Source organism: Nestor notabilis, unplaced genomic scaffold (genome assembly GCF_000696875.1).
Source record: "Nestor notabilis isolate BGI_N333 unplaced genomic scaffold, ASM69687v1 scaffold14552, whole genome shotgun sequence".
In the NCBI taxonomy this organism is placed as follows: Eukaryota; Metazoa; Chordata; class Aves; order Psittaciformes; family Psittacidae; genus Nestor; species Nestor notabilis.
In genome coordinates, this window is record NW_009917180.1 from 10,439 (window position 1) to 28,625 (window position 18,187).

Genomic DNA, 18,187 nt, shown 5'->3' on the forward strand with positions numbered 1-18,187 from the left:
ATCTTAAGGTCCTTTCCAACCCAAACCATTCTATGATGATTCTATGATTCCTTGGGGCTGAACCTGTAAGTGTCTCAGATGGGCCAGATGAGACTGAAATTACTACAGACTCCCTCTGTGTGCTGCCTGGCTGATATTTTTCTCCCAGTCTATGCCAGAAGGACTTTGGCTGCCCTTGCATCAATCTGTTTGATGTGGGACAGGTGGTGGTAAGCCACTGTGGCCCCCAAGCATGAGCTTTCCCGTAGCCAGTGCCATCAGGAACAGACTGTAGTGAGCATTTGTGGAGATAGAATTTAATGGTTGGGCTGGATATTGCACAGGATGCAGCAAAACAGTCTTGTAATGTCCCCAAAGCAGCTCAGGGATAATAACCTTAAGGCCTCGGGACAGGCAACAAGCACTCTCAGATCAGCACTCCAGCTGCAGAGCTGGGACTGCTTACTGCTTCCCTGTGGCCATTGCTTTGCAAAAGGTGATGCCTGGGGTTTGCAAAAGGGTTTGACAACTGTTTAACCCCAGATCCAAATGCTTCCGCCTTGACTTTTGTGCAGAGCTGTTGTATATGTTGGTACTTCGAGAGGCACCTGGAAAAATGTTGGACTCTTTTCCTGCTAGAGCCTCAGAGGGTTCATTTTACAAAGGAGAGCAATAAGGGAGTGATGTAAAGAGAGAAGAACCATTTCTCATTGGCAGTGTTGAACATCTCTCCTTTTCATACAAATATTGCCACTATTTAATTCTGCAGTTTGAGTTGGCAACAGCAATAAAGTCAGCAAGCAGATGCTTTGCAGAGACGAATTTTTTCTCTGCCATTGGTTTTCTTGCCCTATAGCAAGGTTTTATTGAGTCGATTGTGTCTGTAATAAGCCTGGCTTTCTGAGAGCTGCTCTTGGGTAGGAGACGCGAAAGTCTTGCTGTGAGCCTCTTGTCCCCTTTGTCAGAGTTAATTTCTTATTTCTAGCTGGCTTTAAGGTAACTGTATGCTCGTTTTGTCAATTTAGCAGGAAGCTGGAAGTTTTACTTGTTAAAAGCCCTTTTTAGGGGAAGTCCTGAAGTGTGTTCAGGATGCAAAATGCCAAGTGCTGTTTCTGCCACCAGCACCATTGGATTTTGGGGACACTGCAGGCTCACTGTGTTCTTTGGCTTGGATTGCATTAGTTTAAAAAGAAGGACCTGACATTGAATCTATTTAGAGTAAAAAAGGCAGTAGGATTCCTGCCTGCGCCAGGGGATTTCCTCTTCAGTCTGAAAAATGTTATACTGCCTGCAAGCCTTTGCTTGGTCTTATATACTGAGTGAAAGCAAGCATGGCAAAACCAGACCACTACCAAACAAGAACTTCTTTCAATGGGAGCAATGACTGGGAAGTCACATCTGAAGAGGGTCTCACTCATGGCAAGCTGGTTTTGCTTTCTCTCAAAAACCTCTTCTACTCTGCCTTTTCTAACACGTGAGTTTGTGCAAGCATGTCAAACATACATAATGATACTTACAAAGCTGTCAGGTAAGCTTGATTCTGCTCTTCTTGGCCTTGGGAGGGCAGGATGATATTTTATATTAGAAAGTCTGAAGTGAGTTGTCTGATGCAGGATTAAGCTTGCTGAAAATGGTGTTATACTTTGATCACAGCTCCTTGGAGGTCCTGACAGGAATATTTATTTATTTCAGAAACTAGCTCTAGCTTCTTACCCCAGCCATAGCTATTAAAGATTACAACTAGATATAATCACTCTTTATAAAAGTAGTTTTTATTAGAGAGAACTAATACACAGCCCTGGTAGCAGCATTTTTGTCTTGGCAGTACTTCAGCACTTCCTCATAATCATTCACACTAATGCTGCCCAACTGAGCAAATCCCATGGCCATTTCATCCAGATAAAATGGATAAAATGGATGAGATTTTCACTACTCCTGGAAGGCTGACAACAAATCTCAGATTCATTGGACCACAAAGGAAGCAATTACCCAGACAGCAGCTTGCCAATAGCAACTTTTCTCTTAAAATAAAGGGACACAGTGACATCATCTTTTCATCAGCTCTCCCTGTGCTGCTGCAGTGAAGGGAAGGCAGCAGCTAGGTCTGAGAAAGCTGCCTCTTCCTCTAGAGCTTTTCTCTGACTCTTCTCCTTCTAAACCCCTGCTTTCTCTGTTGCTATGTCCTTCTACCTTAAGTGCATTTTATTCCTTCGCACCAGAACAACAGAAAGGCAGACATTCATTAAAATTTCATGCTGCTTTCGGCAAATTGATCTGCACTGGCACATAGGCTTTGTTTTCTGTTCCGTCATCTGTTGAGATCCAGCATAGAACAGCTCAAATGGTATAGCTGATGCAAGTGGCTTCTGAGGGAAGTGTTTTCTGACGGGAAGAGAGGTACTTACTGAAAAATTAAGCCATGCATCCCACGTGGTCACTCAGCGTTAACGTACCTGAACCAGGAGAGAGAGCAGCAGCATGTCAACAGCTGTGTTGAGAGTATATTTTCACCAGTAGTTGTGATGTGGATGAGACAGATAAGAAGGCTGTTATCAGGTGTGTTTGTCTTGGAGACTGTGCAAGTAAGGTGGAAGGATGAATTCCAGATCTCTTCATGGCATATAATTGGATGTGTAGTATCCAATAGCTTGGGTGGCAAAAGCCGACAGAGTGTAAGTGGGAAATGCCTTCTAGTCTCATTTTGTTTACCTAATCTGGAAATGTTGAAGCTTTCTGGTTTGGGGGAGAGGGAGATACTTTTTGGTTGTTTTTCTCTACCAAGCGTGCAAGTTTTTCTCAGTTTAAAATAGACTATTTCACTTGGAAGGGACTGAGGTTAGACTAACAGATCTGTAGTTCCCTGTGTCTTCCCTCACACCCTTTTTGTAGATTGGAATAATACTGGCTAGCTTCCAGTCAGCAGGGACCTCTCCAGACTCCCAAAACCTTTCATAGATGGTCAAGAGGTGTTCTCCTGTAATATCTGCTAGCTCCTTCAGAACTCTGGAATGAATCCCATCATGCCCCATGGGCTTGTGAACATGCAGCTGGTACAGCTGGTCCCTTACCATTTCAGTGTCTACAAATGGAAAGTCACTGTTCCTATGCTTACAGTTTCTGTCTTGGGACCAGACAGGCCAAGATCAATCAGTGTTATTAGAGATTGAAGCAAAAAATTAATTGAATGCTTCCATTTTTTCTTCATCCCTATTAATTAGATGACCATCCTCAACAAGTGTTGGTCAAATCTTTTGTTTAGACCTCCTCTTGCTATTAACATACTTGAAAAAGGCCTTCTTGTTATCTGAATCAACACTGGCCAGTTTCAACTCTAATTGAGCTTTGGCCTTTTGTACCTTCTCCCTGCATACATGAACTTCGGCTTTGTACTCTTCTGGAAAGCCTGACCTTGCCTTTCAGAGATCATACAATTTCTTTTTCCTCTTAAGCTCCACAAGGAGTTCTCTGTTCAGCCAAGCTGGTCTTCTGCCTCACTTGCTTGTTTTACAGCACCGTGGAATTGCCTGCTCCTGGGCTTCTAAAAGGTGGTCCTTAAAGATTAACCAGTACTTGTGAGCTCCTAAGCCCTCAAAAGCAGATTTCCAGGATACTCTGCTAAATAGCCATCTGAATAGCTTAAAGTTTGTTTTCTTGAAGTCCAGGGTAGCTATTTTTTTTTCTCATTACACTGAAAAGTTTAAACCCAACCATTTCATGATCACTATGGCCAAGATAGCCACCTACCATCACATCCCCTATGAGTCCTTCTCTATTCACACACATCAGGTCTAGGAGGGCATCTTTCCTAGTTGGTTCACTGAATACCTGTGACAAGAACTTAACTTCTACGAACTTCAAGAATTTCCAAGACCTGCTCATCACAGCAGTATGATGTTCCTAGTTAATGTCTGAGAAGTTGAAATCTCCCATAAAGACTAGGGCTACCAATCCAGAAATTTCTCCTAATTGCTTATAGAATAACTCGTCAGTGCTTACATCCTGGCTGGACAATAGGTAGTAGACTCCCATTACAACATCTCCTTTGTTTTCCATCCCCCTAATCCTTACCCAGAGGCTCTTAACCACATCATCACTAACTCTAAGGGCTGTGTAATCAAATCTCTCCCTTACTTAGAGTGGGACACATCGCCCTCACCTGCTGTACCTATCCCTCCTGAACAGTCTGTAGTCCTCCATCCCTGCTCTCTAACCATGGGACTCATTCCAGCAAGTCTCACTAATACCAATGATATTGTAGCTCAGGGAGCTGACCAATGCTTCCAATTCATCCTGCTTGTTTCTTAGAGTGTGTGTGATGGTGTACAAACATTTCAGATACGCTCCTGAACCCTCTGTGCTCCCAAGAGCAGTGTAAATGTTCCCACTAAGATTTCCACCCTCTGGAGATGCCATGCCAACCCTTGCCTTACCTAATGCAATCCTATTGGTATCCCCTTCCCCCACCAATTCCTTCATTCACCCTCCATAAGCAAATTGGTAGACTGCAGTCATTGAGCAGAAAGGAGTTTTGGTCCAGTAAGCACAGAAGGTCTTCAAATTAGGAAAGAATGCAGAGAATGTTATTTGGAGAATAACAAAAAAAAAATGCTGAGATAGCATATCTCAGAATGAAGGTCAAGGATGGAAAGGGAACATTCATCCAAATCACTGAGTCTGGAGGGAACTGGTTAAGGAGAATAAACTGTTTACACCAACTATTTTCCTTCATCTTTCTCTGCTTTATCTTTCCACTTTCATTTCATCCTGCTATGCTTTCCTCCCTTGCAATATTTCAGCAGTTACAGTTTTGATACCCGTCTTTCCCTCTTGTGAGAGAGCATCTTCTAATGGCCAGTCGTGCCATGGGAAAGAGAGGTGGTGGACTGAAAACTGGATGCTTTTCTTGTTGTTTTTGTCCTGGCATAAGCCTACTGCATTGGAATAGTTCTTGGGAAATGCCACATGCCAAGTCAGATCTCATAATTCTAGACTAACCACTAAGAATTGCTGTTACTTGATAGGCAAAGCTCACTTGCCCTTGGGAGAGCAAGACACCATGCTGGGGATGAAATGCTAGAGAAAATACTGAAGTTAGCGCCTCTTGGGGATTTGCTTCATCATCTGAAGATGAGCTGTTAAAGGCAGGCTCCAACGATAAAAGCTTTCTGCCCTTTGATTGTGTTTTGCCTGTTAAATGGTTAATGAAAGGGGAATGGAGACAGCTGAAATCATCTTGAGACACTTTTTTGTTACTGAGCTGTTCATTTATAATTTGAAATCAGTAATTTAGCTTTAAGTGGCTACAGGTCATTAATTATAAGCAGGTTCTCTACACTACAGCTGCAGACTGCAAGAGGCCTCATGATGAGTTATTAAATGAAACTTTTCCCTTGATTTGCAAATACGATTTTTAGCCTGACCTGAACCTGAGAGATTTCTTACCGAGAATCCTGTTGCCGCCTTCCACTTTGCTATCTAGAGAAGCTAATTCTGTAGTTAACCCAAGACTATGGTTCACTATCCAAAATATCCTCTTGTTCTTGTTTGAATAAAGTTATGCTTCTCAAAGTTTTACTTCCTTTTCTAACTCACTCCCATGTCTCTCTCTGATTCTATTCTCTAGTCAGACCTGTTCCACCCAGCACAGACGCATTGCAACAGTCTGCCCTGAAGCTCATTTATTCTCTTGCCTGTTAAATTTGCATTAAATTCCACCATTTTGTTTTGGGGCAGTAGTAGGGAGCTTGATGTCACAAAGCTGTTCTTTAGATTTTCTTTCTTTGCTGAAGGCTGTAACGTTTATATTTGAAAGCTTTTTATTTTTCCACCTGTGGCATTTGAATTGCAATATACCCTGTGGACATTTTAGCTTTGTCAGCTTGACTGTTATTAAGCTGTAATCATTTATCATCATTGGCAATGATTTTATGTCTGGGGTTTTTTTAGCAGGTATTGCAGAACATTTATTGGTAAACTGCTGTGAGCATGGCAAAGTCTTAAGATATATAATTTATAAAGCCATATTTATGTAGCAGTGCTTTGTGATGGAAGGTTGTGCTGAGAAAGCGTTTGAGATGACGGTTTATTTTTAGATGAGCCAGAAATCTTTGTTTCCATCTTATTTCAGGCCTCAGCACAGAATGATTGAGGATCTTCAGAAACCCAAAACCTCTTACAGCAAGAGAGAGTGTGTAAATAAAACCGACAAACACAAAATGCAGTAAAATACAACTGTTCCATGAGTTTGTAACATAAGGGGCAAAGTAATAAAAAAAGCTATAAATTCATGTCAGTCATACTCTTTTATTAAGAGCTACTAAGCAATACATGCACTGGGCAATGCAAGAAACGTCAGTGTAGCTGAATGCTTTTCATGAGAATTGACTGGAAGGGACTTGCTAAACTGAGATAATTTGATTCTTCATGCTTTCTGTGTGTATTTGTATGCACAGGGGAGGTTAATATCTATGTAACAGCATGGTTTTATCATAAGGAATTTAAAAAAAGTATGTAATTTTAATTAGTAAGGGGAGATGAGTTGATTTCCAAATTACCTCAGGAAGGATTAGGAAGTTTTATGATCTGACATTTGGAGAGAGAATCATCTTTTCTGTCTTTTAGGTGACAGGACGAGGGAAGGATTTTATGTTTATGCTGTTTGCTCTGGCTACCCTACAATCACTGCATAGAGTAGGTTTTCCAAAGAGTGATTTGTCCTGGAGGCATATTCTAGGAGTGACCTTTGAAGATGCCTTTTTCTTTCCAACGACAAAGGAAAGAGAGTCTGGGCAGATGGATTTGAGATGGGATCTGGGTTGCCCAAACTCCAGGCATCTGGGCTACTGTTGTGATCAGGAAAATTCTAGTCAATGACATTAGTGATGTCTACGGAGTTATTCAGCCGACCAAAAGCAGGCTTGGCCTATGATGAGCCACGGTGATTTCTAGACATCACTAACGGCATTGACATCTATAGTTAGGCGACCTGAATCCTATCTTAGATATCTAAAAGCTGGTTATATAGACCTGAAATTAGAGGAAATATTTGCAATCCTTCTGTGTTGTATTCTGCATCATTTGACAAAAGCAGGTGGACTTTAGTCCTGAAATCTTCTGTGGTTCAGAAGTTTCAACACTATTTATACAATCAGAAGGATACTTATAGGTAGCGCTTAAGGTAGCATGTTGTTTGTACAGTCCCACTGGGAATGTTTATACTCATTCTTACTTCATAGTCTTTGCACTCATTTCGACAGATCTAGGAAACAGAATTTGCAAAGTAAAATGTGAAAGGAAGGGATTCTGTGGGCTCTCCTATTTGTACATTGCAATGAAGCTGCTGATCACAGGTCTGTTTAAGTAAACATGTTTATTCCAAAGCATCTGAAATGCTTCCATAACAGATATTTGGTTGGTGATAAGAAAAGACTGTAGTGTTTCCTTTGGGGATAACTAGCACAGAAAAAAAAGATTATTTGAGGTGGCATTCATTACTGATGGCACACTGCCCATGCTTGGAAGTGGCTTGGGATACAGGCAATTGTATATAAACAGAACAAGTGAGAATGCTGAAAAGCCTCAGATGTGCTATTGCATAGCAAAGCCTAATATAAATAAACAATCATTAAAAATTGCTAACATAAAACAAGGGAATAATCTTGCTTTCTCTTGTACTCCCACCCAATTAGTATAGGGGTTTTGACAGGGCATTTGAACTACTGAAGTGAAAGATGTTATTCCAGTCATAACACTGTGTTACAAGGGACTGCTTACATGGTATTCTAGGCAATTGAGATGGTAGTAAATACTTTGCTTGCCTGTACAAATATTATTAACAATCCATTAAAAAGGATCCATAAAAGATTCAGAATGCATTTTCCTCAGCTTTCTGATGGTGTTCAGTGAAAGAAGATGAGCTTTGTGATGTGAGGCTGCTTGTTATTAGGGTGCAATTATTGCTCAGAAGTCTGTTATTGATCAGGGGATCGATACTGAATGTGGTAGAAACCCTTCCTACGACCATGTGAGCCACTTATTGATGAGACTGTTTAAAAAAGACTTTTCATTAAAAACCAGTTGTGGTGTACAAGTTCAGTCATTCTCCCCATCTCCGTGGGAACCTAAACCTCAGAAAAGGAAGGTCTCTGTGTTTTAATCACATTTTGTCATTAGTATAGCTATTGCTGTTATACTTAGCTGTCCCCCATGGAGCTATGTTTGCATTTGCATCTTAAATACCCCAGTTGGTTTTAGTGTTTGTTGATTTGTTTTAATACAGGAAAGAATATTAAGACAGTGAGTGTTCATTCTGCATGCAAGCTCTTCTGGAAGTCAAGGCATTAAGTTGCATCCTAGAGGATAACAGGTGAAATGTGCCAGAGAGGCTGTTGGTGGTGAGGGAAAATAAAGTTATAGGGAGAAGGTAGGAAATTGTGTGGAGCAATCTGAACCAGTCTTTCATTGCACAATTTTCTTCCATCTGTGAGGCCTCAGCACCCCCACCTTGTACTCCAGTTGTTTCCTAGTTTGTTTTATTCCCAACACTAACCTCACACCTTATGTTATTCCATTGATTGATGCTGTAGTGTTGTTATGATGTGAACTGGAATGTGTCTTTAGCTTTACTGGAAGCATGAATAGAAGAAACCTCTTAATAGCAATTAGAAGGTTTTCATGCCTGTGACTCATTCAGATAGGAGGCTTGTGTTGGAGTCATGCCCCACAGCTTTCTAGGAGCTGAGGTATTGCATAAAAGTCTTACTGCTTCCCAAAGCCTTCCTGTGCCTGCTGGGGGTGGGCTTAATTCCTAAGCAGGGCTGGAGCTCCTCAAGAAGAGTTGGGCATGACAGGAATCAGCCTGAGAATCCTGTGCTTTCACAGGAGGGACTTGGAGAATAGTAGGAAGGCACTTCCTGTGATATGGAAGGTTTGTCTGTCCTTAAGTGTTGCCAGCACCTGATCAGAAAGAGCAGGTCACAGGCACAGATTCTAATTGGGACTGAGGGAAGGGAGTGCCACTGTATTGCTGATGTTCCCACTGACACTCACCTCCAGCCCTCTGCTGTCAGCTGGTAGGTGTAAAAGCAGTATTTGATGGTGACCCATCAAGTATGTTCTTGTCAACACTGTTAATCATTACTGGCTGCTAAGTGAACTTCAGAAAGGTGAATGGAAGAGCAGAATGCGCCAATAGTGTCATTGCTACTGGGAGAATTGGAGAAGACATATCATGTAGATCATGCATTTGCAAAGAAAACCAATTTCTCTTTGAAAAGGTCTCCATCAGGAAAATTAACTGTAATCACAGTGGAATACATTAGCACAATTTGGGACGTGTGGGAAGGACACTCTTAAAATCATTCTCAAGCTGTAAAAAGCCAAACACATTGGTAAAAGCCACCTGCCCCATTCCAGGAATGTAATCAGAGACTCTTTTTGTGATCTGACTCAACTTCCACAGTTAAGTTCAGCTTCTGCCAGGGTACATTGCAAGAGATTCTTTGTTCAGAGTATTTAATCAAATATTTGTTTGTATAGTCCAGACTTTTTTGAAAGCTTCTGCGAGGCAAGATAACAGTTCTAGCTGTTGCCATTTTTTTCCACAGTATCAGCAATTTTCTTTTTTAGATACACAACTAATTTTGCGTTTCAACTATAGTATCTATGTTCGCTATGGATGTTTCTATAGCAACCAGCCTTGTGCTATCTACATAGCTCTATGGATAGATTAAATATGCAATATAGAAATGTTTTTCATTTTATTTTTCCTGCAGACTGTGCCTGTTAGCACATTTCAAAAACTTTCTGATTAGTATGAAATAGAAAAAACATCTTCTGTCATCTTTGTACATCCTTAAAAACCCTGATTATTTATCTTTATTTCTTATATGACCCCTGTCATCTTGTTATTTCACTGCCTCTTACTCTAAACCTGCTAGTGTCTCTAGCAGAAAGTGGTGAAGTCTCCCAATAATCTGGATTTTATCCAATGGAAGATATGTGGGGTAAACCAGGGAACTGAGCCATGGCATCTGGAGTCATTATTTGATGCTCATTATCCTCAGTTTCTCTCAGCATCTCACCAAATGGTTTAGGTAAAATTCTTCATCAACAATCTCCTTTACAGAAATCATAGGTTTTGTGTTGTGTAAAAGACCAAACTTTACCATTTTATTTGCTCCTATTGTTTTCAGTATTTTTGTGGTTCAAGCCCAGCCGGCAACTTGGAACCACGCAGCCGCTCGCTCCCTCCCCCCCCCTTCCTTCCTCCTCCCACTCCCGGAGGGATGGGGAGGAGAATCGGAGGAATGTAAGTCCCAGGGCTTGAGATAACAGCACTCCAGTAACTAAGGTATAATACAAACCACTACTGCTACCAATAATAATGATAAGAGGAATAACAAGGGGAGAGGACACAACCGCTCACCACCCACTGACTGATACCCAGCCCGACCCGAGCAACGATCTGGGCCTTCCGGGTAACTCCCCCCAGTTTATATACTGGGCGTGATGTGCTGTGGTATGGAATACCCCTTTGGCCAGTTTGGGTCAGGTGTCCTGTCTTTGCTTCCTCCTGGCTTCCCCTCCTCCCTGGCAGAGCATGAGACTGAGAAAGTCCTTGGTCAGAGTAAACATTACTGAGCAACAACTGAAAACATCAGTGTTATCAGCATTGTTCCCAGGCTGAAAGTCAAAAACACAGCACTGCACCAGCTACTAAGAAGGAGAAAAAATGACTGCTGTAGCTGAACCCAGGACAAGTATTTAGTGCTATATATGTGACAACAAGTGACTAAAATTGCATCTAGAGCTCCAGACCCAGTCTTTTGCCAGTTTATGCTACGAAGTCATTAAAAAAGTTGTGTATTATTTTACGGATGGGACAGAACAGGGACTCCAGAGCACACCCAGCTCTCTTTCATTTCTGCTTCTTTGTTAAAAGATGTAAATTCATTTGATGGATTCTGATTCTGGACCTCATTCGTGTATTCGTCTTTGCAACTGTATCGATTTCATTACAATTATCCCAGATGGTTTTAGAAATTACATTTGAGGAGCAGATGAAAAAGCTTTAACACTTTCAATCTGGCAGCAGTCAAAACTAGAACCTAAAAAGAGACATATTCTTTTCGTTGTCATGTATTCATGCCTTGCCCTCTTCTAACTGAACTCATGGTCTTTGTTTCAGTGAGTTGTCATTAACTCAGTACTTCACTCATAATCCTTAATTTGAATTAGAGTTTAGGCAAGTGTCCAAATTAGATACTTGTGAAACTGATAATCACCGTTTTTTAACATCCTGTGATCATGTTTAATCTTTTATCAGCAATGTTGCCGTAATCGGTCATCTCACCTGTTCTATTTTTGCAAGTTTTTGCATCCTCAATGATACGACTTTGCAGTACGGGGCAATTAAGTGCACTACAGAAGTGGCTAATTAAAGTCAGTGGCGGTTAAGCACATGCTTTAAATGCTTTGCTAGATAAGGATGGAATTGAGCACACGTTTAAGTGTTTCAATGAATTTCTGGCCCAAGAAAGAAAAACATCACTTTTAGATTGGGTGTATTAACTCATAAGGTAGTTCTGTTCTTTTGTAACTGCAGTTGATAGATAACTATGATTTAGAGGAGCAAGTGCATAGGAGAATGCTACTCATAAAACAGCAGGAATAAGCTGAATTGAATTAGCTGAATGACTTTTTATTCTCTTTTCCATTAGTGGGATGTCAGCATGGTACTCTGTTTTTTTGACATCTTCAATTGTCCCGAAATTTACTTTAGTTGTATGAGACTGCAGTGTAATGGGGGAGTTCGACTGGGGAAAAATAATGTATTTCTTAAGGCTTAAGCTCTTGAGGCTCAATCCTCACCAGGGTAACTGAAATAGCAGCATTCTCTATGTTTCCATTATTGACACCATGGAAATTAATGCCCTTGTGATATTATGTTGCCTGTTTGTAGACTTTCCAGGCTTGATAAAAATGCTCTTGGTATTTGTCAGGCTTATGCACTGGGTGGAATATCCTAAACCAAAACCTATTTATAGGAGAGAAGTGTCTAAAAAGAAGGAAAGCAACAACTTGAGCTATTGAAGTGTGTTTTTGTCAACCTGTGACAAGACTACAGTGCAGTTAGAGGGCAGTGAGGGTATGAATCCCAGGATGCCATGCTGGCAGGCAGGACATGGGTTAGGATTGTAACTCTCAGCTACCTGTGCACATGTAGCGCTTGCCTGTCATGCAAGATACCAAGTTCAGGCCTGTGGAAGATGGTGCGTGCGTCATGTGTACTTTGAAATCATGTTGGGTGCTTTACACTGTGTTGAACCTCTGACAAAACAGTGCTTGTAAAGGAGAGAACAGACAGCATGTTAATCAAGTCATACTAAGTCTAGTATTGTTGCCTGCTTAAAAGCAAATTCTCGAAACACACTCTATTTAGAGAGGAAACATTGTTTATTCTGCACAAGGTGCTTGGTGGTGCATTTCCACAAATCAAGCACACCTACCAGGATCTTTTCTCCAATACTTATCCACAAGTTACAAAGCTCCACTTAACTAATACAATTATTCCACCTACATAGGACATATTCACTGTGCAGAACAATCAAAATTCTCTTTGCCTGTGTGGGACATTGTGCTGAGCAACCAGAAGTCTTCTATATGGGTGTGGGGATCTCAGAGGGTCTCCAGTGGTCATTTGGGGAAGAATATCTCTATTCTTTTTATCCTTTCATAGCCATGTGTCATCTGAGGACAACAGAGTCCTCCTTTATCTTGCCAGCTTCTCGCTAATTAGATATATGTCCTTGGTCAGAGGATGTTATCCTCCTCTTCTGGGGCTCTTTAGCCTTCATTTAGTCACCAAAACCAAGACAACAGTTCTTCTAAACCTTGACAGATATTTACGTAGTTTTTTCTGGGGTAGATTTTGACCTTACTCCTGCAAATGCAGCAGCAGTATGACATTCAGGCTAGATGCTTGGCTATTGTTGATCAGGATGGTGACTGAAATGTCTAGCTAAAAAGAACAGTAATTTAAGTATGCCTTACATTACAAGAACATCTGCTGGATGATGTTCACATCAGTACTATTAATGCTTGGATATTGATTTTTCCGTTGTATACTCTTACTCCATAGTTAGAGGAGGAAGCATATACACACAGGAGTCACTGAATAGCAAGTGGGATTGAGAAAGCCCTCCTAGTTTAAATATGTGGTGGCTGGAGAGAAAAAACTCTCAAGTGAGTTAGTTTAACTACAAAACAACTGATCATACTTTCCACTTGGATTCTCTTATCAGTGTATTTTATTTATCTAAAAGAGGAAGTATGATGGGTAGATCCTAATCAGATACAATCTGAGAAGCCTCAATTAGATGCATTTTCTGTGTAATAAAACCAATAAAAGCCCACTAAAAGGCACCAATATCATTATCATGAACAATGAGGCAATTTCTCCTGCAGTATTTTACGTGCATAGCTGTAACTTCAGAATAATTTTCTCCAACAGCATGCATATATCCAGGGCTGTTTGGGATTACCTTGTTTGCCATACTGTAACATCAATTCTAAATATATGTACTGAAGTTTGAATAATTTATTTTCTAGCCCATTAGAACAATTTGGAGGATCTAATTCCATAGGCAGCTTTTGTGCCAAGAGAGCAAGTGCACACGTGTCTGTGTATCTCTTGGGGAAGGAGATACAGACTGAATCTATGCTTTTAGGGTAAGCCACCTGCTTTACTGCTTGACTCTGCTCTATAAGTGTCTTGAACAGAATAAAACACTCCTTCAACAGCCAATTGCAAAGTCCATGGTTTACAAAGAACCTGCTATTTGGTTTTCTGTACTCACTATTTCACAACTCAGGCATATTTGAGATTTACGCTTAGGTCTGTTGTGGAACAGACACTTAAATCTCCCAAGTCTTAGGGCTATGATACTATCCTTTCTGATGTCCCCCTATTTTGGCCTTAGAATAAAAAATTTTACCAAAAATGCAACATTTATTGGAAAAAAATGTTAGAAGCCACATTTTGTTTCAGATTTTGCCAAGAGCTGCCTTGCCTGCAGGAGAGGGGATTATCATGAACAATTAGGCATATAATGTGTTAAACAATTCCCAAGGGAATTAAAAAAATGCTGTTGTCAGTAGCCTGACATCCTTGAGGAGGATTTATTTTTTTTACTTTTAAAAAGTCAACCCTGCACTCACCACATGGAGTCAATAGAGACTCATATTTCACTGCCAATAGATCAGGTTCAAGCTGCAGACTTCTTGCTCATGTTTTTGGTTTCATGTTTTCTCTTTTAACCATGACAGCCTCACTGTTTGCATGCAAGCCCCCAGATTGTCAAGAGAAGCCCTGTTAATGGTTTCGATTTTGTTTAATTTCACATCTTGGCAAGCCCTGAAAGCTGTCAGGACTTGTCATCTCATCACTCTACTTCTGACTGTTTGGCACAAACAGGGACTGGGGGTTGGGGATGGGGTCGGGGAGAGAAAAAGTGGGGGAAAGGGAACATCATAAGTAATTAAGTGAAATTACCTGTAACTTAACAGCTCCTTACATAGCAAGATGAAGAAATCAAAACAAACAGGCATCATAAAACCAACTACAACAGTTTTCTTTTGCTCTGATCCAGAATAAACATGATCCCTCTGATCCCTGGATCTTAGACTGGAAATTACTCTGCTGTTCAGTTCTGCAGGGGTGGGGAAGGACCAAGCTTTTTGGAATGTTTGAGAACAGAAAATATTCTGCTATCGCTGGAAATGCTCCTGTGGGTCTTTTGGTGTTTCTTGGTTCCTTTAAGCTTTTCCTTAGCCAAGTGCTTGAGTGTCATAATGGTCATTGGATAGAGACTCAGAGGTGTGCTTCACACCTTGGCAGAAAGGGGCCCTTAAGGAGCAGTTTAGAGTTAAGGGCAGCCTCTGTTTCCCAGGGCCTGGTGTGACAGTTTAGTGACTTGATTCAAGGACCATGAAGGGACATTCTGCTGTGGGAAAAGAAACAGAGCTGTACTAAGGTGGAGCAGCCCTCAGTAGTGTGCTGACGTTTCGTAAGCAGCACTTCATGAAATCCAGTTTGAGCTGGATGATTTAATGCTCAAAGAATCCCTTTGTGCATTTCAGGATTTGGTTAATCAACCTAAGGAAGAGCTGTGCATTATCTCTTCAAAAATAGGAAGATAATGAGCTGCTGGAAAGCCTGATATACATTAGAGTATCTCTGAATCAAAGGCAATGTACTGAGATACTCCTGCTGACCAGCTGACCTGAAATATTCAGCCCTGATCTAAATGGGTACTGCCACAGTCACAGCATTTTTTGAATGAACCATCTCCTGTTTTTGTGTTGTTTTGTGCCACTGGTGAACTCCCAGTTTCAGCAGACAAGAATTACTTTGGAGGGAGAAGACGCTGGAATCAGATGTCCTAAGGGCAATGATGTCTCAAGCATTATGCACTGTATATCATAAAGAATTTAATGGACAATGGAGAAGCAGGCAAGCAGGTTTTGCCTTTACTGAACATAACAGTGTCCTTGGCGAGACCCACCTTCTGTAATATGAATGATAGTTGTAGGTGTCACTATTACTCAAAGCAGTGTAGCAACACAGGGAGCAGAAAAGGTGATGAAATAAGCTGCCTTTTATTGGTGCTGTTGAATTGCTTCGGAACAAAGAACTGGAGATAATAATATTGCAAGGTGATGCCTCTGCTGCCGCTGGGCATGTGCCCTCTTTAGGCTTAACTGGCCTGTTTGTGCGACCTCACTGCCTGTGGCTTTGAGGCAGAACATCCACCAGGCTGCAGCGGCAGAAGTGCAGTTGTGCTTTCCAGTTCTATTCCTCAGCCAGTTTAGTGCTGTTCCTGACTGTACATCAGTACTTTGACCAGTTTGGTTTTAACTTGAGTGTCTGCCACCTCTCCTTTGACACTATTCTGTAGTTCAGTAGACTGTCAGAGTTTTATTCCCCTTTTAAGGAATTTGTTCCTTTTCTTTTTTTTTTTTCTTTTTTACATTTTTTTTCCCTTGGCCCATCTTGATGGCTTTTGTTTATATCCCCTCAGTTACCGTAAATGATTTTCTGTGGGTTATCTGCTCTAAGTATTCTTGACCCTTCTCTCCCCTGGTTATTCTTCAATCATGTTAGAAACCATGGCCCATAAGTGGGCATAGAGGAGGGCTGGACTGTCCCTCTGTAGTGCTTGTAGAGGGTACTTTGCTAAAGGGTGAATATGGTAATATGGGATGCCTGTATATGAAAGGGCTGCTGAATGAGATGATTTGAGTCCCTGTGTGCTGGAATCTGCCTTCTTTCAGTGGACACACACAGATTGTTGCAGCTGAGGTACGTTTCAGTGACGTATAGTTTCATTCCTTAGCTCTGAACTAATAGACTGGTTTGCAGCTGGGGTGAGGAGTCCTGCCTTGAGACGCAGCTGCCTTTATTGTCCCTTATTGAGGGGGAATTCAGTGGCATGCAGAGGCAACCTTAGCAATTAGTACAAGAAATTGCTTTGGCTTTTGTGTTTCTCTTCTGTGTTTCATTTCTGAGGCTTAGCTCTGCCCCAGGATTAGCTCTATCTTTTTCCTTCCCTGGTTCATGAGCTGCCTTATGTTCATCCACTTTATGCAGACATTTAATTGATATGCTCCTATGTCTGGCTGACTACTCTATGAACACAATTTCTTTCCTAGCCTTTAATAGATTTGGATAATAAAGTCCAATTATAAAACTCAATAAAAATTGGTTATTTTAAAGGGAGAGCAGGAAAGAAAGAAACCTAAGTGATGCTCTGCTGTGACTGTATAATAATGCAAAATCCCCTTTGGTTTAATTCTATTTAATTGCTCAGCTTTATTCAGATTGTTACAGTTCTGCAGGCTTTCTCGCAATTATAAGCAGCATGCTTATAAATGTTTGGGTTTTTTTAAAGTTCTTTGTGTGTATAATAATTGTAAGTTTTATGGGTTACTGATGGCTGCTGCCTGCGCTGGCATCCTCCCTTCTCCTTGCTCGCATGCCTGGGAAGCCTCTCAAACTTTTCCTAAATCAGCCAAGTCTCGTGAGGACTGAATTGCCAAACCGGTGGCCACATTAGGAGTAAACATCATCTTCGGGGTTTTTTGCTACAGAAGGATACTCCTTCCTTCTTTGCCCCTTTACACTTAAATGCTCTTTTGCTTCTGAGGGAGGCTAGACCTTGGACAGGAACTAAGAAGAGGTGTGAGGTGTCCTACCAGGGGATGCTCTGACAAGATTTGTTTATAGCATGTGCCAGGGATGGGAGAAGGTGTATTAGATGGGAAGAACAGGGCATCAAAAGAGCTTCATTGGACATCTCTCTGAGGTACCTATATAGAATATGGATTTTTTTTCAATCGCTTTGGGATCTCTACTCTGCTCTCATGAGACCTCACTTGGAGTATTGTGTACAGTTCTGGTGTCCTCAACATAAAAAGGACATGGAGCTGTTGGAGCAAGTCCAGAGGAGGGCCACGAGGATGATAAGAGGGCTGGAGCACCTCCCGTATGAAGACAGGCTGAGAAAGTTGGGGCTGTTCAGCCTGCAGAAGAGAAGGCTGCGTGGAGACCTCATAGCAGCCTTCCAGTATCTGAAGGGGGCCTACAAGGATGCTGGGAAGGGACTCTTCATTAGGGACTGTAGTGACAGGACAAGGGGTAATGGGTTCAAACTTAAACAGGGGAAGTTTAGATGAGATATAAGGAAGAAGTTCTTTACAGTGAGGGTGGTGAGGCACTGGAATGGGTTGCCCAAGGAAGTTGTGAATGCTTCAACCCTGGCAGTGTTCAAGGCCAGGCTGGACAGAGCCTTGGGCAACATAATTTAGTGTGTGGTGTTGCTGCTCATGGCAGGGGGTTTGGAACTAGATGATCTTAAGGTCCTTTCCAACCCTAACTGTTCTCTGATTGTATGAATCTTTGGGAGTTTCTCCGTTACCCAGTGTCTGCTTTTTCACTAGAGAAAGACCTGATACTTGAAGGTGTGTCTTGGATTTAGGAAATTTGGGTCTTTTTCTTGAGTGTTACTGATGAGTTCCCCCTCTGTGATTTTTTTTTTTTCCCCCCCTCCTTTGTCTGTTTTCCCTACTGAACATGCCACAGGGAGGGATAATTTCTTATTAAGTGTGACTGCTGCCATATTGATATGGATGAATATCTGGGGTTGCT